Source organism: Dendronephthya gigantea, unplaced genomic scaffold, assembly GCF_004324835.1.
Source record: "Dendronephthya gigantea isolate DGI-Jeju-01 unplaced genomic scaffold, DenGig_1.0 000282F, whole genome shotgun sequence".
Taxonomy (NCBI): Eukaryota; Metazoa; Cnidaria; class Anthozoa; order Malacalcyonacea; family Nephtheidae; genus Dendronephthya; species Dendronephthya gigantea.
The window spans coordinates 84,952-108,712 of record NW_021163292.1 but is presented as its reverse complement, the minus strand read 5'-3'; the positions used below and the strand labels follow the sequence as shown (position 1 = coordinate 108,712).

The window sequence follows — 23,761 nt, the reverse complement described above, 5'->3', positions numbered from 1 at the left end:
CGACGGTGGGTTAAAAACGTTAAAAAAGTTTACAAAATATATAGTTTTGTTTCCGTAAATTCCGTTTTTTTGTATTAAAACGTTAGAAAAAACACGGTACGGGATTTAAATATTCAGTTTCAATCTATTGTTCAAATTACGAGTAAATTTGAAAGTTGTTTCTTTCCAGTTTTTATCAATAATAAACCAGTTATTATGTTCACCATCGTCGCATATGATTAATTGCTAACTTGGCGCTGCGTGCGTCGACGGCTATCAGCACATATACGACTCGACTTTTTAAATATACGGTGAGCAGTGAACTCAAAAGAACTGGAAGGCTACCTCCGGCCGGAGATTTGAAGCCAAATTTTGGGGTCATGCCCAGTCTTTTCACGCAACTAAATACGCGGTTTTTTGAAACTTCAAAAATAATACTTCAACATGCAAGCACTAAAAACTTCTTTTAGAGAACATAAAGTGCGTTTTGCTCAGTATTTTTACGCTAAAAGCATCCGTGAAAACTACAGAGTAAAGTATACTAAATTTATCTGTATCAAACTCGCAATCAAATTGCCCTTTCTTATGAAAAACGTTGAACGAGGAGTGAAGCCGGGACAATTCAAAAGTGTTTGTGTGAATTCACTTATTTAATTTCATTGTTTATCAATTTAATCCTTCTGAAACTTACGAAAAAACAATCTAACAATATTTATTTAACAACAAACTACAGCTAAATTTTCTTTTTTATATGTTTTATGAGCACATAACAACAAAATATATATTTTTGGTTTTGTTGCCTGCAAACCTTTTTTGAAGTAGTGATCGTTTTCGAACAAACTGTTTACATTTTCCTTATAATTTCACCACGCCGCGGTTCGAGGTATACTTTAATCAGCATTGATTACAAAATTATAGCCTAAATCGTTAAAATAAATCCGAACGATTGTAACTTCGCCGCTAAACAGTTCATGTTTTCCGTATGTTCACTCCAGAAAACGCCCTAGCGAGAATGTCTCGCAACATGTACACGCGTGTCTGGAGGTAAAATTTGGCTTATATAATTTTGGCTATTTTAATCAGGAGGTAGCCTTCCAGTTCTTTTGAGTTCAATGACGGCGAGTATGGCAAAAACAAAATGGCCGACAATCTTGCTCATGAGTGATGAAGAAGAACTTAAAACAGGTTTTTTAAGTTCTCTTCCCAAAGAGCAGAAGGCTTTTTGTTCATGAAAACGGTTTTTTAAATTTAATTTAACGCTTAGACATTCAGGGAGGGATTGACTGAATTCATAGGCAGCTCAAATATGCGTGATAATTTTGAACGCGAGAAATTTTTCGGCAATTTGTCAACATGTTGTAATAATGAATAGTGTTATACAAGATTGGTTCTATCTCGATTCTGCTCGACGAAAAGCCAACCTACAAATAATTCTCACTGTCTTTCCACTTACAGCGAAGCTTGGATCTTCAATGCAGCAATCAATGAACTCAGATTGTATATTAAAAGTGTCAGTTAGAGATATTAATATTGAAATTTCGAGTTCACTCTACGGTGAGCACGTGCAATTATTTGTGAACAAAAGGCAAACACATGCATAAAGTCTCTAAGTGGAACGTAAAAAAAGAGCTTCCTACCCTATGTAATTATACATTATTAAACCATGTTGACAAATTGCCGAAAAATTTCTCGCGTTCAATTTATCGCGCATATTTGGGCTTCATATGATGAAATTAAATCAATAGCCAATCTAGGTAATTTTTTTACGCAAGTTTATTTCCCTCATAAAATTATATTTATATTAGCTATATTACACTGAGTTGGCTATCAGCCATATACGACGTGAGCGAGTGGTATAATAAATATACACTTTCGGTGGATTAACAATACAACTGATTGGGCACCCGTCAGTTGCCGATCCGAAATGATATTTGTTGAAATTTTAAAACAAATTTATGTTTGAAGTATTAGTTGCCCCACAATATCTGAGTGGGAGCTGCTGTACTGACCACACCAAAAATACTAAATTAATATAATCTACAGTATATTTATAATCTAATATAAATAGTAATATACCATCGGCAAATGACATTACATTCATCTTATATAGTCACATGGTTTGCCGGGCAAAATGATCACGGTGTGTTTTAGAACTTTGTTTCTTATACATGGCTTTTGCTTGTTAGCAAATACTTCGCTCCTTAATCTCTTTCAATTAAAATTAAACCCGAAACCTAATCATTTGACAGCTGGGAGTTTGAAAGAAACCAAAATAGTTGCAACTTGTGCTTGTACTAACGGCCTCAAGCTCGGATCAAACAAGTACAGTCGAGTTTTAGCGCACGCAGTTTCGAGAATAAATAAAATGCTTTCACGAAATAATGCTCCCACCGAAATAAACCATGATCATGGAATTTCTAATCTTTAATCTGTCTCAAAAAAACTATTATATGTACGAAACGCAGCCCGCACATTTTACCGCCACTCGACTGTGAATTTCAAAATATGATTATTGCCCACCTACCTGATTCATCGGCTCCTGGCTTTGTTGGAAAACATGTTGGCAGCGGCACCACGAGTGGCAATAGCAGCAGAAGGCAAGCAACAACAGAAAGGGCTGAGACGATCCACATTACCAAACTTCTCGCTCGATATTTGTCGCCCAAGTAGAGAACAAGTGGTATAAACACATGCTGAACGCCCAATATATTAGTTACCCCAATTTGCTTTGAGCTCAGCCCGAGTTGTTTCATAAATATATTACAAAATTCACTGTAAACCGTGAAACTACTTGAGCTGAAGAAATACCACTTGAGAGCGATGGATTTCATTTTGAAACCTGCCATTTTCATGGCACCACCGCACTACGGCTCGAAGTGCTACTGCTAACGTTTCTTTTATTTACCCTACAATTGAGTGAACACATCAAAATAAACATCTATTGTCGCTGTGAGAGTAAAGCGACTTCAAATAACTGATGAGGGAGGAGCACTTTAAACAACTGACGAAAAAGTGGATATGCAGATCAAAATTCGAATTCAAGTCCGCCAATATCTCACTAATGCCATAATTTCCACACAATCTATCTCTCATCCAACTCTAAAATAAGCGGTGTAACATTAAGCTATTTCAAAGCCTTTGTGTCTAAAACCGTGTCTACAAGTACGTTGTTATTGTTATGAAATAGCCAGATTACAAACAACCTTCTCTTAAAAATATTGCTTTCAAATATTTTCTCTATTAATTTATCGGTTCATATAACGGTGGGGTGTTCTGTTAGAGCTTTCCATAAAATAGCTTAGCTTGATTTCGCTGTTTGAATTATATGAAGGGAACTTTTGTCTCAAGGTTTAGTTTTTTGTTTTTTGTTGAATACTTGTTAAAACGGGCCATTTCTAAACAATCAAATTCACAACAGGTTTCTCCACACGGTTTATTATTTTTAAATACAAACAACTTTGCAACAAGCTATTTAACAATTATGTAATTCATAACAAAGCTATTGTTATATTGATGTTGTTATTTTTTAGAACGGCTGCTTGAACAACAAAGGACACACGATTTGGCACAATATTTGAGACAATATCGCGCAACCAAACTCGGATCTCTAGCAGGGATCGAACTAACTTTGGAGAAGTGTCTCATCATCAAGCAACATGCAGATGACGTCATGCAAATCTCCTACTAACGTTTTTCATCCCGCCGGACCGGGACGATAATTATTATGCTGACATGCAATATTCAGACTCCGAAACTACCGAAAAACGCCAGAAAACGACGCAAAACACCGAAAGCACTTTTTAAATACGCTTTTTCAAATACGAAGCAACAAACATGACATTCTGGTAACCAGACTTTAAAAATAAATAAAATATTTTAAACAGTATTCAGAATAGCTGCATGCAGCTAAATTGAGACAAATTAGCGGGCCATGCAAAGCCTTTTGTAAACATTTCCTACGTATTTAAATTGCCCCAAGTTAATCACAGCAACTTCTATAAAATAAACGCCGGATGAAAAAAAAGTGCTTATATAAGCAGCCCAATAGCAATTAAAGAACGTAAACGTCAAAGCCGATCTGGAAATGGTGTCCATAATTATATAGGCGCGTCACGGCAATGATTTGTCATCTTCGCGTCATCTTTGACGTTCACGTCCTCGTTCTAAAACTGCTAGTATGTTCTACACTAGGGATGACATTGTCTTTTGAAAGCGCAATCACATTTTCATTCATTTGGTTCTTCAGAAATTTAGTTTATTTTTTTTCGCAGCTATTGGGCACAACGAAATTTCTAACCCATGCACCTCTGGAAGATAAGGCTTATAATGTACGACATTAGGAAAACTGTCAGATTACTTCAACTATGATTAGTGAATATAGGATTGGTAGAACATCACCGGCAGAATGGAACTTTTCCCCGCATATAAATCGACCCGAGCTGTAGGTGAATGCGTGTATGCCACTTCATTTTAAACTGATTATCATGCACGATCAGCGATAATCGTGAAATTCGGCGAGATCTGTTGATCCATTTTACCTGGATTATTGTTCCTTATAAGGAAGATCTTCATCGGCTAAAACCATCCAGACATGCAGGCATGCGCGTTTCTAGCTTCTTAGCGAATGTTCACGCGATTCCACGATTCTAGGTATGTTTGTTTTTTTATGAAAAGTGTACATTGTGGATCAAATGATAAGGCCGACGGAAGCATGCAGTCATGAGACAGTTGAGAGCTACAGTATTCCTATTTTCTAGTTTTCAAGCACGTTTATTATGTGACACCAGGAAAGATGTTAACGGCCAACGTTTATACTGTTAGACCGCATAATTATATACTGTTAGAACACGGCACGTGCTATAAATCACTTCGTATTGAAATAACTTAATTGTATTTAAATAATTTGTAATGAAATAACTTCATTATTTGTATCAAGAATGATGTTACTGCATGGAGATGGTTTTACGTATGATTCAGATTTTAGTCTGAAAAAAGTTAGCGGCCACGAAGTGAACTTTTTTTAAGCTCGAATTGGACTTTTAAGAGTACCGAGCAAGTGATGGTCCTATCTCTTAAAAGGTTGTTGACTCTTAATTACTACTTCAATTTCCTCTTAATTGGAGTCCCTCCATACCAAATTCAAAGACTCCAAAGAGTTTTAAATGCTGCACAAAGGCTTGTTTCCCAAAGTTCAAGATTCTTCCATAACACCCATTTTAATCAAACTATACTGGCTTCCTGTCAAGTTTCGAAACGATTTTAAAATTGCTATACTGGTCTATAATGGTAATGCTCCTAGTTATATCACGGCGCTACTGACATTAAAATCGCCCAGCAAATACGATCTAAAATCAGACGACCAAAACCTCCTTTAAGTTCTTGTTACTAAACTGAAGACTGTTGGAGACAGAGCTTTTATGTAGGCCGCTCCCGAATTGGATACTTCGCCATTAGAAATCAGACAAAGTGAAAACATCATTTTCAAAAAACAATTAAAAACATTCCTTTTAAACGCTTTTAATCTTCGTAGATAGTATAGTTTTTCTTAGTAGAAATATTTAGATATAGATTAATGACACTGTACAGCGCTTTGAATATTTATATAATCACGTGCAAGCACTATATTTAAATAGTAAATAATTATTAAATATTAAACACTTGGGAATATCTCCAATTACTGGAAAACAGACCTCCAGCCCTGCATGTTATGACCAGTATCACATGCACTCCCAAATTCCTGGACACTCGGCTAACTTTGACCAATTCAAAATCCTCTTAAAATTAACTTCCTCTTACGAATCGCCACTATATATATCTAATATTATTTTATTACTTTTAGTTGTTGAAATTTTCCTTTACTATGGCTTTTGAAAAAGCACTATGTTGGGCTTTAATGTTTATTATTTTCCGAATACGCTACTTTTAATGTCGGTGAAACTATATGGTCATTTCCATTATATAGAATATATAAAATCCGGTTTCAATAGGCGAACTTAGCGTTTTTAACTAATTATTAAGTTTTTTATTTTTTATTTATTATTACCCTTACAAAAATTTCACATAACATTTCATATATGAAATAGGAGTTTCATATATGAAATGATCATTTTCATATATGAAATGAAAAACTTCATATATGAAATTTGATTTTCACATAAGAAAAGTTACTTTCATATATGAATTTTATTTTTTTAATATTAGTTTTCCTATGTAAAAAAACAATTCACACATGAAATTTTTGGCTTCTCCAATGAAAGAATTTATATTGTGTATGACGTTTATTTTCACATGCGAAAAGTAAATTTCATATATGAAATGCTAGTTTCACATATGAAATTTTGGTTTCACATATGAAATTTTGGTTTCACATATGAAATTATTTAAATATCATATGAAATTTTACGTTCACATGTGAAAAATAAATTTCATAATATGAATTGCTACTTTCACATATGAATTTAAATTTTTTAATGAAGTGTTCCTATATTTAAAACTATTCGTACATGAAATTTTTTGCGTCTCCAATCAAATAATTTATACAGTGTATGACGTTTATTAGTTTTTACATGTGAAAAGTGAATTTTCACATATGAAGTGCTAATTTCACATATGAAATTTTTGTTTCATTTGTCAAATTTTGGTTTTTCACATATGAATTTTTTTAAATATCATATGAAATTTTGTAATAAAATTGCTACGGTCACATATGAATTTTGATTTATTTTTTTTATATTACGTTTTTCTATAAATAAAACGATTCATACATGAAATCTTTGCTTCTTTAGTAATAAAATGATTTAAATGGTCACCATTCATGTTATTAAATTTCACCTGTACATGTGAAAAATAAATTTCATATATGAAATGCCAGCTTCACATGTGAAATTTGTTTCACATATGAATAATTAAAAGCTGATACGTATGAAATTTCACCTTCACATTTGAAAAGTAAATTTCATATATATGAAATTTCTTTCACACGTGAGATTGTAAAAAGTTCATAATTTATCAGTTTTCATTTTCATAACATTTTTGCGTATTCAGTTTGCGTATTTTAACATATTACCCATCTGGACTTTGATGTAAAAGGAATTTGGTTACCTAGGAAATTACTTTCGAGCGCAAAGCTGTTTATGAAATGCCTTGGTCGATACAGGAACGTTGCAAGAAGCGGGAAACACAAGCTGTATCTCAAAATTCGTGATGCAGTTGCATCTCAAAATTCTTAATGCCTGTAGTGTTCCTATATTTATTTATTTAAAGCGCCTGGGAGCGAGGATGACCCGATTGCTACCCGAAGAGTCCTCGCTCGGATTAGTCGGCATTGCTCGTAAACGGTCCGTGCTTCGGAAGAACGTCTCATATTACATCACGTCTCAAACTTTCTGCTGGCTGTCGTAAATATGGTTTGGGAAACTTGTTTTCGCGTAAAAATTTAAAATATATCCGTGTGGAATAGTCCAAATATAGATATAAATGGGACATGTGGTTAAGCTGTGTTCATGTGGTCTATTAAAGAATGGTTTTAAAGAAGTTGTCAGGTATTTTATTGTTTGTGTTGATCAGCTTGACTTAATCTTTATGTATATACATTATATAAAATCACGGTAAAGAATTTATATTGATTATAAAGAATTTATATCAATTTATATTGATTACTCTTAATCCTTTTTCATATAACAGTAATATGAAAATACGAGGGAATTTATATTGTTCCTTATGACTTACGTTATTTTTTACACATGAAAGTATTGATGGGAAAGCCATGTCTTCTCTGAGTCTGACTCAGACTGACTCAAAATCATTGCATACAGTCATCAATCACCAGGAATAACAATCAGTGGAATAAGATTTTTAAAATTTTGTGGTTTTCAATTAGCTGAAAATTTAGATTCGTTCACAATGAACTGAACAGAGTGCTGTTGTTGCAAAATAATGTTGCGAATAATGTATTGGTCATTCATTTGTTTTTTTTACATTGACCTATTAGCTGCGTGGTCAGGTAATTGAACTTTGCAAGAACTTTGGTCTTTCAAAGATAGACTTGTGTCCATTGCACATCATGGCCTATTGAATGAATGCTAATAACATATTGACAAAATCTGTAAGAACTAGTATACAAATACATTGTATAATAGTAACACAATTATTTTTTTTGCTCTTAGTTGATGCCTACACCATCTGCTTGGGTTGAAGTGGAGCAAGCCAAAAATGAATAAAAATGGACAAATATACTGTTGGCAGCAATTGAGTTAGAAACACACCAGGAATCATCCGTCTTCGGCTAGCAAGGAAAATAAAGACAAACAACTTGATCTGGCTAAATGATAAAAGGTATGTATATACATACCTTTTCTATATTTATAATATGATTAATAGCAACTGGCATGATTTTCCCTTAGCCATAGAAGCTTTATATACTAAAGTTGTGATAAAGCTGGTAAAAATTTGTGTAGCTAGGAATAGTCTTGTATGATGAAATTAGTTTATAATAATTATGAAAGTGAGATAACCTGAGTGCATTTGAATAAACTGATATATTTACTTTTTATTAGAATGTGTAAGGCAGAGCAGAGCAGCAAAGATAGTGAAAAGGAATGCTATGTGCAAACAGATGAAGGATGAAATTATGAAAAAATGGCATGCAAAGGAAAAATAATAATTGAACTTGATAAGTGTTCTTCTTTAAATGTTAGCCAAATTGTTTTTTTTAATTGTATACGTAAATATGTGTATGTATTTAAAATGATTAACTTTTGTATTTAGATTTTTATTGTATAAAACCTCTTAAGTTTTAATCTAATAAATGTTCAATCCATACATTGAAATTCACTCATGCAGCCATTTTATTATCTTCCAACTATTTCATATGTGAAACATTTCATTTTTGAAATCATTTTATATATGAAATATTCTTGGGTAAAAATCATATATATGGAATGATTTCACATGTGAAACAATTTCACATGTGAAATTTTCATATATGAAGTGTTTCAATTCCACACAAGTTTTCATATATGAAATATTTCACATATGAAACAATTTCACATGTGAAATTTTCATATGTGAAACAATTTCACATGTGAAATTTTCATATGTGAAACAATTTCACATGTGAAATTTTCATATATGAAGTGTTTCAATTCCACATAAGGTTTCATATATGAAACATTTCATATGTGAAATCGTTATGTGAAATTTTTGTAAGGGTAAGTTTACATGCATATGACTAGGATAAAATTTCATCTCACCAAAATAAGCAGGCATATTCCTTTTTTTATCATATTCTGTATTTTTCACATTCTCTTTTTATAGAAGGGTGAGATGAAATACTATCCTTGGCTCAGATGGTCAAAAGTCGTGAACGAAAAGCATATTCGAAATATATTCAACCACGACACTAATCGCTGTTTTGTTTATATAAACCCTACTTATCACACGCGGTGCCAGTCAAGAACTCAAAATTACTTATCCGCGCTTTCCATGACGCCATTTTCAGTTGTATATTTTCCTTTAATAGATCAGTCTTCATCTCCGTCTTTAGGTATTCGTTCATACTGATTTACCTTGACTGAAAAATTAGTGTACAGCAGAAATACAAGGAGCACGAGACAAGTCATCCCAGAATAAATAAGTAGTGTATTTCCTGTTCCAATTGCATGAAAAAGTATTCCAAACATCGTTGCACCACAATCGAGTCCAAACATGAAGAACATTTCTAACAATCCTGCAATTAAGTGGGTGGAATTGAACTTCAAAGTCTTAAATTGCCGATTGGCGATATATCAATGCTCATTTTTTGTAAACTTACAATTGGTCGATTAATTTAGAACACGTAAGTGAGTTTTATATACCAACAACGCCACGACAGTGCCGTTATAAAATTTATTATATTCATTTTGAAATCAACGGTGTTTCTTGCAATCTAATTGGTTAAAAATAATGTGACTCTTCACCACAATAACCAATCAGATTAAGTATTTCAGTGTAACTATCCAATAAAATTACAGGGGAAAAAATGGCACAAATATTTATTATTATGAATTCTTAAATGCTCCGAAAATTACTCGCATTTTACACCGTTCATGGTTCTTTCAGTCCATAAATCATTTTGAATTTGTTTAATTTTTTGTATGACTTCAAAATAAATATAATAAAGTGGAAATTGCACTTCGTGGCGTCCAATTTTGGTGTGAAATCAAACTTGGGATTACAAATCGCACTCCTGGCTTAGCGGTCGTGCGATTTTGTAATCACGCGTTTGATTTCACACCAAATTGCACTCCACTCAGAACAATTATTTACGACACTGTCAAAATGTCGGCAATTAATAATTACGGAAGCAAATAAAACATTTGCCAAGCTTAGCGACGACGAAATTGAGAAAATTATACATGAGTCCACGCCTAATAATACGAAACGAGCAACTGCATGAGGTGTTTCCGTATTTCGAGGTAAGCAAGTGTTATTTATGTCTTTATGTGTATTTATAAAAATCTTTATGTGTTTACTCCAAATAAATATGAATAAAAGCATTAAAGCACCTTTTATGTTCGTGCTTTATCGGTAAACAAGCAACTCGAAGTTCAATACTGTATTTCTACTATTGAACTTTTTGTTCCTTGTTTATGAAGTAGTCCATGTCAAACCCGATAACGTGCTCCACTCACAGAGTGCTTTAATCCTTAATTATTACATACTGTTTATTATAGAAACTGCAAGCAACTGCCATCTGAACTACCGGCATGCATTTTAACTGGAAAAATAACAAAGGCACAGAAAATACCATTATTCGCAAGCCAATTCGATAAACCTAAAAAACTTTAATACTAAACTGATACTATAAATACAAAAATAAATAATCAATATACTAATAAACTTTACTAAATAAATATTTAAATAAACTTTGATGTAAACTTACAGCTCTTCGTAAACACTTACCAAGAATGACACCAGAACTTGCTTTAGATCCAGCTTTAGAGAGATGCACTGTGAACGAACTATACGCCCAACCATATCCAGCGCTGTGAAGCATGTCTATTGCAAGAACATACCAATATATCCGAGAAAGAGACAGAGCTAAGAATGCCACTCCAAAAAGAAGAAACGAAATACATAATGTATTCAGTTCACCGATTTTTTTAATCACGTAACATGACGTATATATAAAAACCGCTAAAAATGGTCTCCGAACCAAAGCAGCTCCACCCATAATTAATGGACTGGCCTGCAGCCCGTCCAAATACCAAAATTCCCAGAATATTGAAATGCGACACAAGCACCAAGATAAAATATCATGAAAAACATGAATATATAGTGACCGTTAAAAACAACCGACTTGACTTCTGTCCAGTCAATAGTGCGATCAGTTTCGTATTTAAACTCAAAAAATGGTATCGATAACATTGATAAGGTCAGGAAACAACCTGCAACAAGAAAGCTTATATAAAAACCATATCCTTCTCGACCGCATATTGTTATTTTTATTGACCAGGCAAGTATGGCGGATATGCCGATAAAGGAACTTGTTCCAAAATGTTTCCACATGTAATACGCCCCGTATCTTGTCCGCTCATTATCCAGGTAAGTTATTGTAGCAAGACTGGCCAATGGAAACGCCACGCCTTCGAGAAATGTGATTAAAGATCTTGATAAAGCCATTACAAGAAAAAGAATGCTAGTCCAAGACATAACGGACTCTAAAAATATTAAAAGAGTTTTATGGATTAATTATGCAATCGTTTAAAGATCACTAACTTCGTATTAACTGAGCGCGAGTTCTTTTGGAACAGACCGAGCTCGAAGAGTGAGGTTTGTGCAAAAAGATCCAGGTCCGATATTTCTCGGTAAAGACCGAGCAACCAACAAGGTTAATGAAAAGTTTATTATATGGCATAAGACATGTATTCGCACTTGAAACAAACAAGAAATGCATGAATTTGTATTAGTAGCCTGTCACGCATTTGACAAGAACTAAACAAAATATTGAATAATTATTTAGTTCATCTAAATTTTCTCTTGAGCATTTATTTGTGCCTTATTTTTTTCATTTAGAATTTCTCTGTTTCTCATCCCGTTATGGATCACGGCTAACACCAGAAAGCGCTGGTCCATTACGGGAAAGTAAAGGACCGTTTAAAATTCTTCTCAGGCAATCACTGAGCTCTATTTCACCGGAAAAGATGCTTCCACGTAATAATCACCGTTAATAAACATGCATTGTTACCATATAATAAAAAAATTAAATGAATGACATCCAGCATATCTGAGTATAAAAATCAACCAATCAGAAGCCAGATGCTCGACAAATTATCGTTTTCTTTATTCCTGATGACTTCGATACTGGAAAATTTTATCGTATCAAAATAGAGCGGTTTCAACGTTTTTACATAAAATATTTAATTTATATATAGATACAACAATTTTATAACACTCAGGAGCATTTTTAAAAACGACTTAAAGAAATTAGTCTCGGATTTTCTTTTAATGATATTTCTAAATTATTAATTGCTCGCGTTTTTACTCAATGCTAACTTAGCTTCCGCGATGGTTCGCGTTTAGCTTCTATTATTTAAACACATGCATGCCTTCGTCACACCAAAAATGTCGTCATGGCACCAATTACCGGGTATTGTTTGTATTGTTAACCTTGACAACTTTTTCTCGTTATACTTAATATCTCGCTTTTATATCACAGCAAGCCGGTCGTATTTCAAACCGAGGATGGATTTTTTTATTAAAAACGCTGGCCTGCTATGAAACGCTTTTCTGCAAGTCAGGTTGCATGCATGATTTAGGTAGTTAAAAAAAGTATATTATTGCAAAGAGTGTCTATAACATGTCTCATACATACAATATCCTTATAATTATACAGTATAGGAAGTGAAGGATAATTATATCCTGGAATTTCGTGAATGCAAATTCCTTAATTCGCCTGATTGAGGAATTAAAAATATTTCTAAAGAAAGATATAAACAAGAGTTAAACTCCTGTATTTTCCTTCTAGAGTTTAACTTCTTCTCTTCCTTGTATTTAGAGCATAGCTTTTTGTGCAAATCTGTTGCCCGGGGAAAATTTCCCTTTTGCCTACACCCTTCCTAGAATTGGAATAATTATTTGTTTTCAGAATACAACCAAATAGGTATTGTGTGTATTGTCAGCCTTGACAATTTCATCTTGTTATATTTAATATCTCACTTGAATATCACAGTGGGCTGGTTGTGTTTCATTGTGGGCTGGTGTATTTCACAGCGGAACGGGTGTATTTCACACTGGGCCAGTTGTATTTCGCAGTTGGCCGGTTGTATTTCATGGTGGGCCAGTTGTATTTCACTGTAAGCCGGTTGTATTTCACATGTAGTGGGCTCGCTTTATTTCACATGTAGTGGGCCGGTTGCATTTCACAGTCGGCCGGTTGTATTTCACACCGAGGGTGGATTTTTTCATTAAAAAAGCTGGCCTGCTATGAAACGCTTCTCTCCAAATCAGGTTGCATGATTTAGTTTGTAAAAAAGTTAATTATTGCAATGAGTTTCGATAACATGTCTCAGACATACAGTATCCTTATAATTATACAGTATAGGAAGTGAAGGGTAATTATATACTGGAATTACGTGAATGCATATTCCTTAATTCGCCTAATTGAGGAATTAAAAATATTTCTAGACAATACTATAAACAAGAGTTAAACTCCTGTATTTTCCTTCTAAAGTTTAACTTCTTCTCTTCCTTGTATTTAGAGCATAGCTTTTTGTGCAAATCTGTTGCCCGGGGAAAATTTTTTTACAATTGGCATAAATAATATTTTCAGAACGCAACCACTGGAGTAAAGTATTCCTATACTGCCGGCAACTTATGAGAAGCTAAATTCCACGTCAAGTCGGTCACAAGAATATGGTCACACTGACAAGCATATAGGATAGTGCCTGTCACGTTAAATCAGCCTTTTATGTCTAATTCTTATTAATATCGTTCATTCAACCATAGCTGGATCTCTGCAGATTATTGCCCAAAATCCGCTACCTCACCTGAATTTGTCAGAAAGCATGTCGGTAGCGACACAACGAGTGGCAATACCGGCAGCAGACAAGCGACCACAGAAAGTCCCGAGACGATCCACATGACGAGCCTTCTTGCTCGATATCTGTCGCCCAAGAAGAGAACGAGTGGTATAAACACATGTTGAACTCCAAAGAGATTAGTGATCCCAATTTGTTCTGAGCTTAATCCAAGTTGTTTCATGTATATATTGAAAAATTCGTTATAAACCGTAAAACTACTTGAGCTGAAAAAATACCACTTGAGAGCGATCGAGCGGTCTATCTGGAAAACTGCCATAATATTGCACCACCAAGCTAAGATCAGAGTGCTTTGCGCCAATAAAATATAGCATTAAAGAGATATCTTTCAGCTATTTGATCTTTTATTACCCAAGCTACACGTGAATGAACACTTAAAATAAACACGTATCGTAGCTGAGACTATAAAGATATTTGACACGTTAATAAGAAGTTAATCAAAATTATACGTGCATGCATGCATGAGAATTTGATTGCAGGTCCTTTTAACAACTTTTCATTGCGTATTTGCGTATTTACATAATTACGAAGACAAACTTTTCAATACAAAATTGTTTCAAAATTTGTCTTCATAATTATGTAAATATACGCAATGCATATGACGGTTTTATTTCGTTCAATTCATCATAGGGCTATTGCCCGGTTTGCATAATTATTTAAATATGTACGAATCGATGAAAGCGAAGAACGAATGAACGACAAGAGTCTCTCGCCTGCTGGCTATACTGAACATGTCTTCAACCGTATTCCAAAGAAGATATGCACAGAGTGTATCAAAAAAGGGTAGTCTAACTTCAACACGATATTGTACGTGAACTGCTCGGTCTATATGAACGAATTTTTTTTTACTTTTGGAAAGATCAGGCTTAGAGCTATCGGACAATATGCTTTTAGTACCAAATGGTGAAAAGATGAACACATACGTGGCTGATGAAAAATATTAGTCACAATCATATATTTTCCCTTTGAGCCTAGCTATTTAAAGCAGTGCATAACAAAAGAAGAAAAACAATTCATCACGAACATGTAACAGCTTGCACTGGTTTTACAACATATTTATTGCAATTATATACATTTGCACTTTTTAAAAAGAGATTATGCGCGAAGCCTTCAACTTGACCACCATCTCTATCGATGCAAAGTTGACATCGCCGCCTTTTACTCACCGGATGTGACGCACGCTAATAGTGGTGACACTGATTGTCACTGGTGACACTGGCGGTTTACGAAACGGAAAATTGCATCGCCGCCGCATTGCTCGGAATGTTCTCCTGATGTGAATTATTCCTATGTAATATGCATATGCGGATAGTTTATTCAGAAGCAAAATTCTTCAATTAAGTCTCAAAGGGAGTTAATTTTCAATGGTTTTAGTCCCACCTCTCGGAGGTGAAGATATGCGATTTTAAATAACACTTTTTATCATGATCAGTCTCCTATTTGCTCATTTTTTTATCATTTCCATTAAAAACATGTCACATGCAGTGGACCAGGTGCATGTATTTCACAGCAGGCGGGTGTATTTCACAGTGAGCCGGTTGTATTGCAACATGCAGTGAGCCGGTTGTATTTCACTGCGTGGGTGCATTTTTTTATTAAAAACATTGCCCTGCTCTAAAAAGCTTCTCTGCAAATCAGGTTGCCTGGTAGTTAAAACAGTAAATTATTGCAAAGAGTTTCGATAACATGTCTCAGACATACAGTATCCTTATAATTATACACAGGGCCGTAGCTAAACCGCTTAATTGGGGGGGTGTATATTCATATATTCATGTTTATATACCATAGGAACAATAGCATACAAAAGAAATCATTCGGGCATAAGACGAATATATGAATATGCACCCCCCCCCCCCCAATTAAGCTTCTAGCTACGGCCCTGATTATACATTGAGTAGGAAGTGAAGGGTAATATATACTGGAATTAGTGAATGCAAATTCCTTAATTCGCTTAATTGAGCAATTAAAAATATTTCTAAAGAAGGCTATAAACATAAGTTAAACTCCTGTATTTTCCTTCTGTCCAAAGCATGTCGGTAGCGACACAACGTGTGGCAATACCGGCAGCAGACAAGCGACCACAGAAAGTCCCGAGACGATATCTGTCGCCCAAGAAGAGAACGAGCGGTATAAACATGCACATGTTGAGCGTCGAAGATATAGTAATACCAATTCGTTCCGAGCTTAACCAAGTTATTTCATGTATATATTGAAAAATTCGTTATAAACCGTAAAACTACTTGAGCTGAAAAAATACCATTTCTGAGCGATCGAGTCTTTGTTGAAAACTGCCATAACATTGCACCCCTAAGCTAAGATCAGAGTGCTTTGTGCCATAGCTTTAGCAAGGTATCTTTCAGCTATTTGATCTTTTATTACCTTAGCTACACATGAATAAACACCTACAATGCACACCTATCGTAGCTGCGACTATAAAGATATTTGACACGTTAATGGTAAATAAGTCATGATTTTTGGCACTTCACTCGATGTAGGTAAATTCTAGAGGTTAAAAGGGTCTTAAGGCCATGTTACATGGTGCAATTTTTCTTGCAACTTACAATGCAATTCTTCTTTTGAGAGATGTAAATTTGGCTACAGCCGAATATTTTTCTTTTTTAAACTCCATGGCGTTTCTTACACTTACATTTTAAGAACTGGTCATTAATTTACATTTCTTAAAAGTACAATTGCATTGCAAGTTGAAAAAAAAATTGCACCGTGTAACATGGCCTTTAATTTGGAGTAGAATTATGCACACCTCAAATTCAAGCCAAGAATAGTTGATGCAATACCAGTCAATCATTGGTCCTCCGAAATGAATCGAACCTACGCTTTGGCGATGCCGGTGCAATGCTCAGTCTTGCCGCTGAGCTACAGATCATATATACACATTAACCACGCTTTCTTTTTTCAAACCGTAGGACCAAAAGGGTAGGTTCGAACCCTGCCGGAAGACCGGTAGTTGATTTTCCATCAACTGTTCCTGGCTTGAACTTGAAGTGTGGATAATTCCACTCGAAATCTCTAGTGACTATATATATATATATATATATATATATATATATATATATATATATATATATATATATATATATAAAATATTATGCTCAGCATTCTATGTATTGAGCACTCTGTATATAATAATTATATATATATAATATATAATATATATATATATATATATATATTATATATATATATATATATATTATATAATATATATATATATATATATATATATATATACAGAGTGCTCAATACATAGAATGCTGAGCATAATATTTATATATATATATATATATATATATATATATATATATATATATATATATATATATATATATATATATATATATATATATATATATATATATATATATATATATATATATATAAATCTATTCCAAATAGACTTTTTTAGAACACAGAGTGCTCAATACATAGAATGCTGAGCGTGTTATAACAATTATAATACAATTCTTTCAATTAGTTGCTACTTTAAGTTTCATGCACTTAAGCAATATATATATATATATATATATATATATATATATATATATATATATATATATATATACATATACATGCAAGTAAAAATCTCACTTCTTGTCATCAAGTTGTGATCGGAACAAGCTTGTACCAAGTTTGCAAACAAGTTGAAGCAATGTAGTTGTTCTGACATGTTCATGATCTGCAGTAACAAGTTGTACTAACACCTTGCAACAGAACTAACATGGCTGTGCTTGCATGTAGAAGCCATCAAGCTGGACGAAAGTCTGCTGCGGGTTTTAGAAACTTGACAACAGGATATAGGACAAGCTGTGGGACAATATCTTGCACAAGTTTGTTCCAACAACCTAGCTCGCTACAAGTCCGCTGCAGTCTTGTTAAAAGTTTTGCATTTTTTCGTGAGTACATGATAATATATAGCGCTCAGTGCATGTGTTCTGATTACTAAGTTGGCGTTGTGTTTACTTTGTCGTCAATCGTTGGCAAAGACTAAAACGTTTGCACATTTCATTAAATTTAGAACAGATCGTTTCCGAATAACTGCAAACGCCTGTATTTCTAATTTCCATAACATGCCGGTTAAAACGAATTTTTAAATCCCTGAAGCATAATAAGTTCCACATGCAGCGACAGGAATTGAAATGCATATCAGCAGTAACTGATATGCAAACTATACGATTTTCTGCAGTTTTCGGAGTTACTCCCTGTAAATTCCTTATAAATTTCCTGTACATACAACTTAGTTTTTCGGCGTATCCCACAAAACTACCATCACAGTTCATTACAGGTAATATCTTATAACAATGTATACACGATATCACAGCACAAAAGTACAGGACAAAAATATCCATGTTCTGGCTTAAAGTATACCAGCCGGATCTCTGCATAATACTGTCAAAAATCCGCTTTCTTACCTGAATTTGTTGGAAAGCATGTCGGTAGCGACACAACGAGTGGCAATACCGGCAGCAGACAAGTGACCACAGAAAGTCCCGAGACGATCCACATGACGAGCCTTCTTGCTCGATATCTGTCGCCCAAGAAGAGAACGAGTGGTATAAACATATGTTGAACGCCAAAGAGATTAGTAATCCCAATTTGTTCCGAGCTTAATCCAAGTTGTTTCATGTATATATTGAAAAATTCGTTATAAACCGTAAAACTACTTGAGCTGAAAAAATACCACTTCAGAGCGATCGAGTCTATGTTGAAAACTGCCATAACATTGCACCACCAAGCTAAGATCAGAGTGCTTTGCGCCCATAAAATATAGCCTTAGCAATATATCTTTCAGCTATTTGATCTTTTATTACACTAGCTACACATGAATGAACACCTACAAAGAAAACGTATCGTGGCTGCGACTCTAAAGATATTTGACATGTTAATAAAAGTGAATCAACAGGCATGAGAATTGGATTGCAGGTCCTTTCAACAACTTTTCAGCAATTCGGAAACATTTTGTTTTAAAAAGTTTGTCTTCATAATTATGTAAATATGCGCACAAGCATATGACGGTTTTCTTTCGTTCAATTCATTATAGGGTCATTGGTTAATTTGCACATTTAAACATGTACAAATCGACGAAGCGAAGAACGAATGAACGACGAGAGTCACTCTCCTGTGGCTGTACTGAACATGTCTTCGACCGTATTGCAAGGAAGATATGCACAGACAAGTATTAGGATTGAACTGTATGTATAATTATAGTCGTTATCATTAAACTATACGAAATTTTTTTTAGAATAACTGCAAACGCCTGAAGCATTGTAATTCTAATTTCCGTAAAATGCTGGTTAAAAAGTATTTTTTAATCCCTGCAGCATAATAAGTCCTACCATGTTCAGCCACATGGATTGAAATGCGAATCAGCAGTAGCTGCTATATAATTATGCAAATTATACGGTAATTTTCTGTAGTTTGCAGAATCACTCTGTCTGAACTCTCCGTAAACTCTCTGTAAATTCCCTGTATATTAAACTTAGTTATGGGAAAGTATACCATCACATTTCATTACAGGTAATATTTATAACAATATAATTTTTATACACGGTGTCACAGCACAAAATTACATGACCAAAATATGCATGTTATGGCTTAAAGTATACAAACGATAGGATAATAAAACTTGTGTTATATCTAATAGAAACCGTCTATATGACGATTGTGAACCGTATTCTCGTTCAGTTAATGAGGCTACTCGTTAACTCGTTAATTAAGAAAAAAATTAGGCTATTTGTTCGTTCTCGTTCCGCTGTGCACGTCAACTATATTACAGCCATTTATACGAGCGAAAATAAGCCGTGGCCTATAAATAATGAAACCGTGCATGGTCTAAATTAACCGCGGCTTAAATAAGTAGTAGGCTTAAATAAGTATAAAAATTGAAAATACTGCTTGGATCTTTTTTCCTAAGCATTCGTTACGATAGGCTTTTAGCTTAGTAAACAAACAATTTAACAGCAGGTATCCTTACACGGTAGTTGATTTTCAGAAGTAAACACAATGAGCTGATTATCAATAAAATAATTTAGATTTAATTTTATCGCGCCTGACTGTAGGTTTTGTTTTGTAAAGGTATGTATATATAGGTCCAAATTTAAACTTTCCACGTGTCAGGTCCTAAAAATTGGAGTCTTAGCAATTTCGAAGCAATATTGTCTATAGATTGTTTAGAATTTAATTGTTTTCACGGTCAATAAACACGACAAAACTACCGTGGCATCATAAATGGCCTATGATAAAAAGTGTGGAAATAAGCCCTAACTCGAGAACAAGGCTCTCTCAGTTGAGGCCTTGTAGCCTCGACTTGGTGTTAAGGCTTATTTCAACATTTATACGTCAAAATGGAAAATTCTTTTTCATGCACGTATTGTAGAAAGACGTTTTACATCTTTCCTTGTGACTTGTGAGAATGAAACTAGAAATCCATCTCATTTAAGGTGGTTCTAAATTTAAAACGATAAAGTTGTGACGTTTATATCAAAATCATGTATCAGGTTGTATTATTATAAGTGTTTCCATATATGGTACTCTTGACTCTATGGTTTACTCAGACTATATTCACGATTGTTACGTTTGTGTTATTAAAAACACATATAATAATATTAGATTACATTTTTCCTTACTGTTGATATATCTAGGGTTCGGACTAGCCCGTATTATGAACATAATTTATATTCAGCCAGCTGATCTGAGATCGGATGTCGACAAAACCGAGTTATCATGCGCTGGAATCATTTGTCCAAGTTCTTCCATTTTCTAAATTTTACGCTCGCAATTTATTGGCACGGCAGAGCTATAATTGGTACCGTACACAATTATATTAGTGGCCAACTACCTAAACAATGACCGCGTACAGATGAAATGGGCACGTTCCTATCAGTTCTAGCCGGGCCGTGCCAATAAATCGAGTGTAGTGTAAACAGGACTTTAATTTGCAGTTGAAGTAAAACAAACGTGTTTCTGCACAAAAATGATACATTTAGCTACATTTAGACTGCCGAAGTTATTATATGAAATGACGAATTCATGCTATAGTTTTGAGGAGGATCTGGCTACGGATTGATTGATTTTAGTACTCAGAACAGCGCTAGAAGGGTGTAGAAGGCAATTGTTATACATATTTGGGAAGTGGGGTTCAGACTTTAAAGCCCCGTGCAGATGGGCAAGTTTTCCTGGCAAAGTTTTATATTTCCTCGTGCTTGTGTACGCAAAAAAATTGACAAGTCCAAAAGCTAGTCATGCCAGGTTTTCAACAAGGAAAATTGCTCGTGTGTACGGCCGTCAAGGAAAACCTGATAATTATATGTATAATTATATATATTATCGTGAAGCCTGTCAAGAAATGATTGTCAAATTTTTCGCGTACAGCGAGCAAATAAAACTTGACAAGGAAAAAGTGCTCGCCATAATTTATACACCAGCAAGTGAACTGGCCAAGATAACTTGTCAAGGAAAAGTTCTCAAGGAAAACCTGCCGGTCTGTACGGTACGGATCCTTGAGTGGCAATTTTAATCTTAAATACAAAAGGGTATTGTCTTACATGAGACATCCGCGGGATACAGGTCCAGATACCGAATATACTATGGACGACGTTCCAGATAAGGGTTTTACGGATCGCTCGACACCAATCAAAATAGAGATATAATAATTGTCAGTAATACACACTGCAGAACTTGCATATATAAAACCTAGGCAACTGAGTATATTGTATATATAGTATACGGAAAACTATACTATAGTGATCATGACTACGACAGCAGAACAGAATTTTTCAGTTGTCAGGCAGATTGAAGATCTTCCTCGCGATCCGATGAATTCTTCTAAGAGTTGGCCCGCATAAGTTTAAGTGCTATGGTAACTAAAACTTCGATATTTGTTTTAAAAAGCTTATAGTTTAATGACGGCCAATTATATAATTATATACACGTTTCTCGCAGTATATAGCGTAGCCAGCTTGACGATTTGTCCTGCTATGCTAATGTTTTGGTGTTCATTGACTGTGAAGACAATATACATTTCTAAAGAAATGTGTTATTATAATAACTCGAAATTTGCATTGCGGGGCAAAAATCATCAGGCTGGCTACGCCTCTGGTCTCTCGACTGCATGCTGCTTCATTTACGGCGAGAAGAGCAAGTTTTACATACATACATGCCATTAAACATTTAGCTGTGTAATTTTATGAAAAATTATTCGTTAAAATGTTAAATGCTTGTATAGATATCGATTAAATGTAACGAAGTAAAAAAATAAAACGTTCTTTCTTCATTAAATTGTTTATATTTGTTCGTACCAAAATTGAATGTTCGCATACTGTATATCTGAAGAGAATCCTACTCCAAAGCCAACTCGAGTTCATTTACGATTGTCGTTTTGTCCTTCGTCTTCGTACAGTCCTGTCGACGGGTTGAATTTGGCATTTGGAGACAGACTTCCGTAGATAGCTTTTAGATATGCTTCTACGTCATAAGGAGCTTGGAACTCTTGGGCTTCAATTGTAATCGAACGCAATGGAAGTAGCTTTTTAACCGGAATTTCAACTACATTTGGTTGGCCAAAATAAAGCCATCGATAAAACTTTTCAAATCGTTGAAAGAACTGCAAATCAGCAGTGACGTAATGATAATTCGCTCCACAGTATTGTGGTCCACACAAGAAATAGCTGCCATGGGTTGGGTCATAAACCTCGATTTTTTGAGCGTACGTGGATATGTATCGTGCTTCGTACGGGGCTGGAAGCAAGCTCTTTATTTTATTCATGACGTCTGATATATTGGCTGACGGATTAACAGAATCAAAAAATAACGCAATATCAAAATCATCGTCTTGTGGAATGAACTTCCCACTTCGGTAGGCTCCAAGCAGTGTACCGTTGTCCAAAACCCAGGGAATGTTGAGCTGATTCAAGACTTCATCGCGCAATATTGTCCCCAATTTTAGCCTATGTTTGCCCCAAATATTCATTCCAGCGTCTGTCATCTTATAATTATTTTCTCGGCTCATGTTTCATCAATTCCGCCAACTTTACAGTGCTAGCTGATCAACATCTGTTTTGCATGTGGCAAAATTGCCGCGATGCAGGTTTTAAATCCAAACATCATTCATTACTTAGATTGTTTTGTATAAAAAACGGCAGGTTTAACTAAACCCTCTATTTAAAGAAAACAAAATAAATTAAATTACCTGGCCCCATATTATTAACTTTTCGAATGGTAAAGTTAAATTTTCTTTTTTGACAGACGAAAACTCCACTTGACCGCTCATTTTGTAGGCACAGGAGGGTTTAAAATTCTGAAGCAAATAATTTTGGTACCGGTGTTTTGAACTTGATTTGTTTCTACCAAATTTTGCTATAAATAAATAATATCATTGAGCTAGTTTGTTTGCATTTTAACTACACCGGCGGCGTTATGTCGACTTCTCGCATTAATGTATGTCGTATGTTACTTAATATGATTTCTCGCTGACCTAGGGCCATACGTTGCCTATACTGCAAGGACCTGTGAAAACGTATGTCAATATCATACTCTGCCATCTGCCTTCCTACCAATAACCAATTGCTTAACCAGTTAAGTTAATAGTTAATACTTAACCAGGAATTAACATTTAAAATTGAAATTATTAGTTTTGCCTTTTGGGCCTTTGTTTAGCTATATGATGAAAAAGGAGTTGAAATAAAGAGAAA

General features: G+C 34.5%; 1 long non-coding RNA gene across 1 annotated transcript; it reads left to right on the top strand.

Moving 5' to 3' along the window:
- The first annotated feature begins 7,343 nt into the window (after positions 1-7,343).
- Positions 7,344-8,733, top strand: LOC114541351. Its single transcript, XR_003689247.1, has 3 exons — positions 7,344-7,520; positions 8,145-8,313; positions 8,535-8,733. It is a non-coding gene; the product is annotated as an uncharacterized LOC114541351 (long non-coding RNA).
- Positions 8,734-23,761: the final 15,028 nt, after the last annotated feature.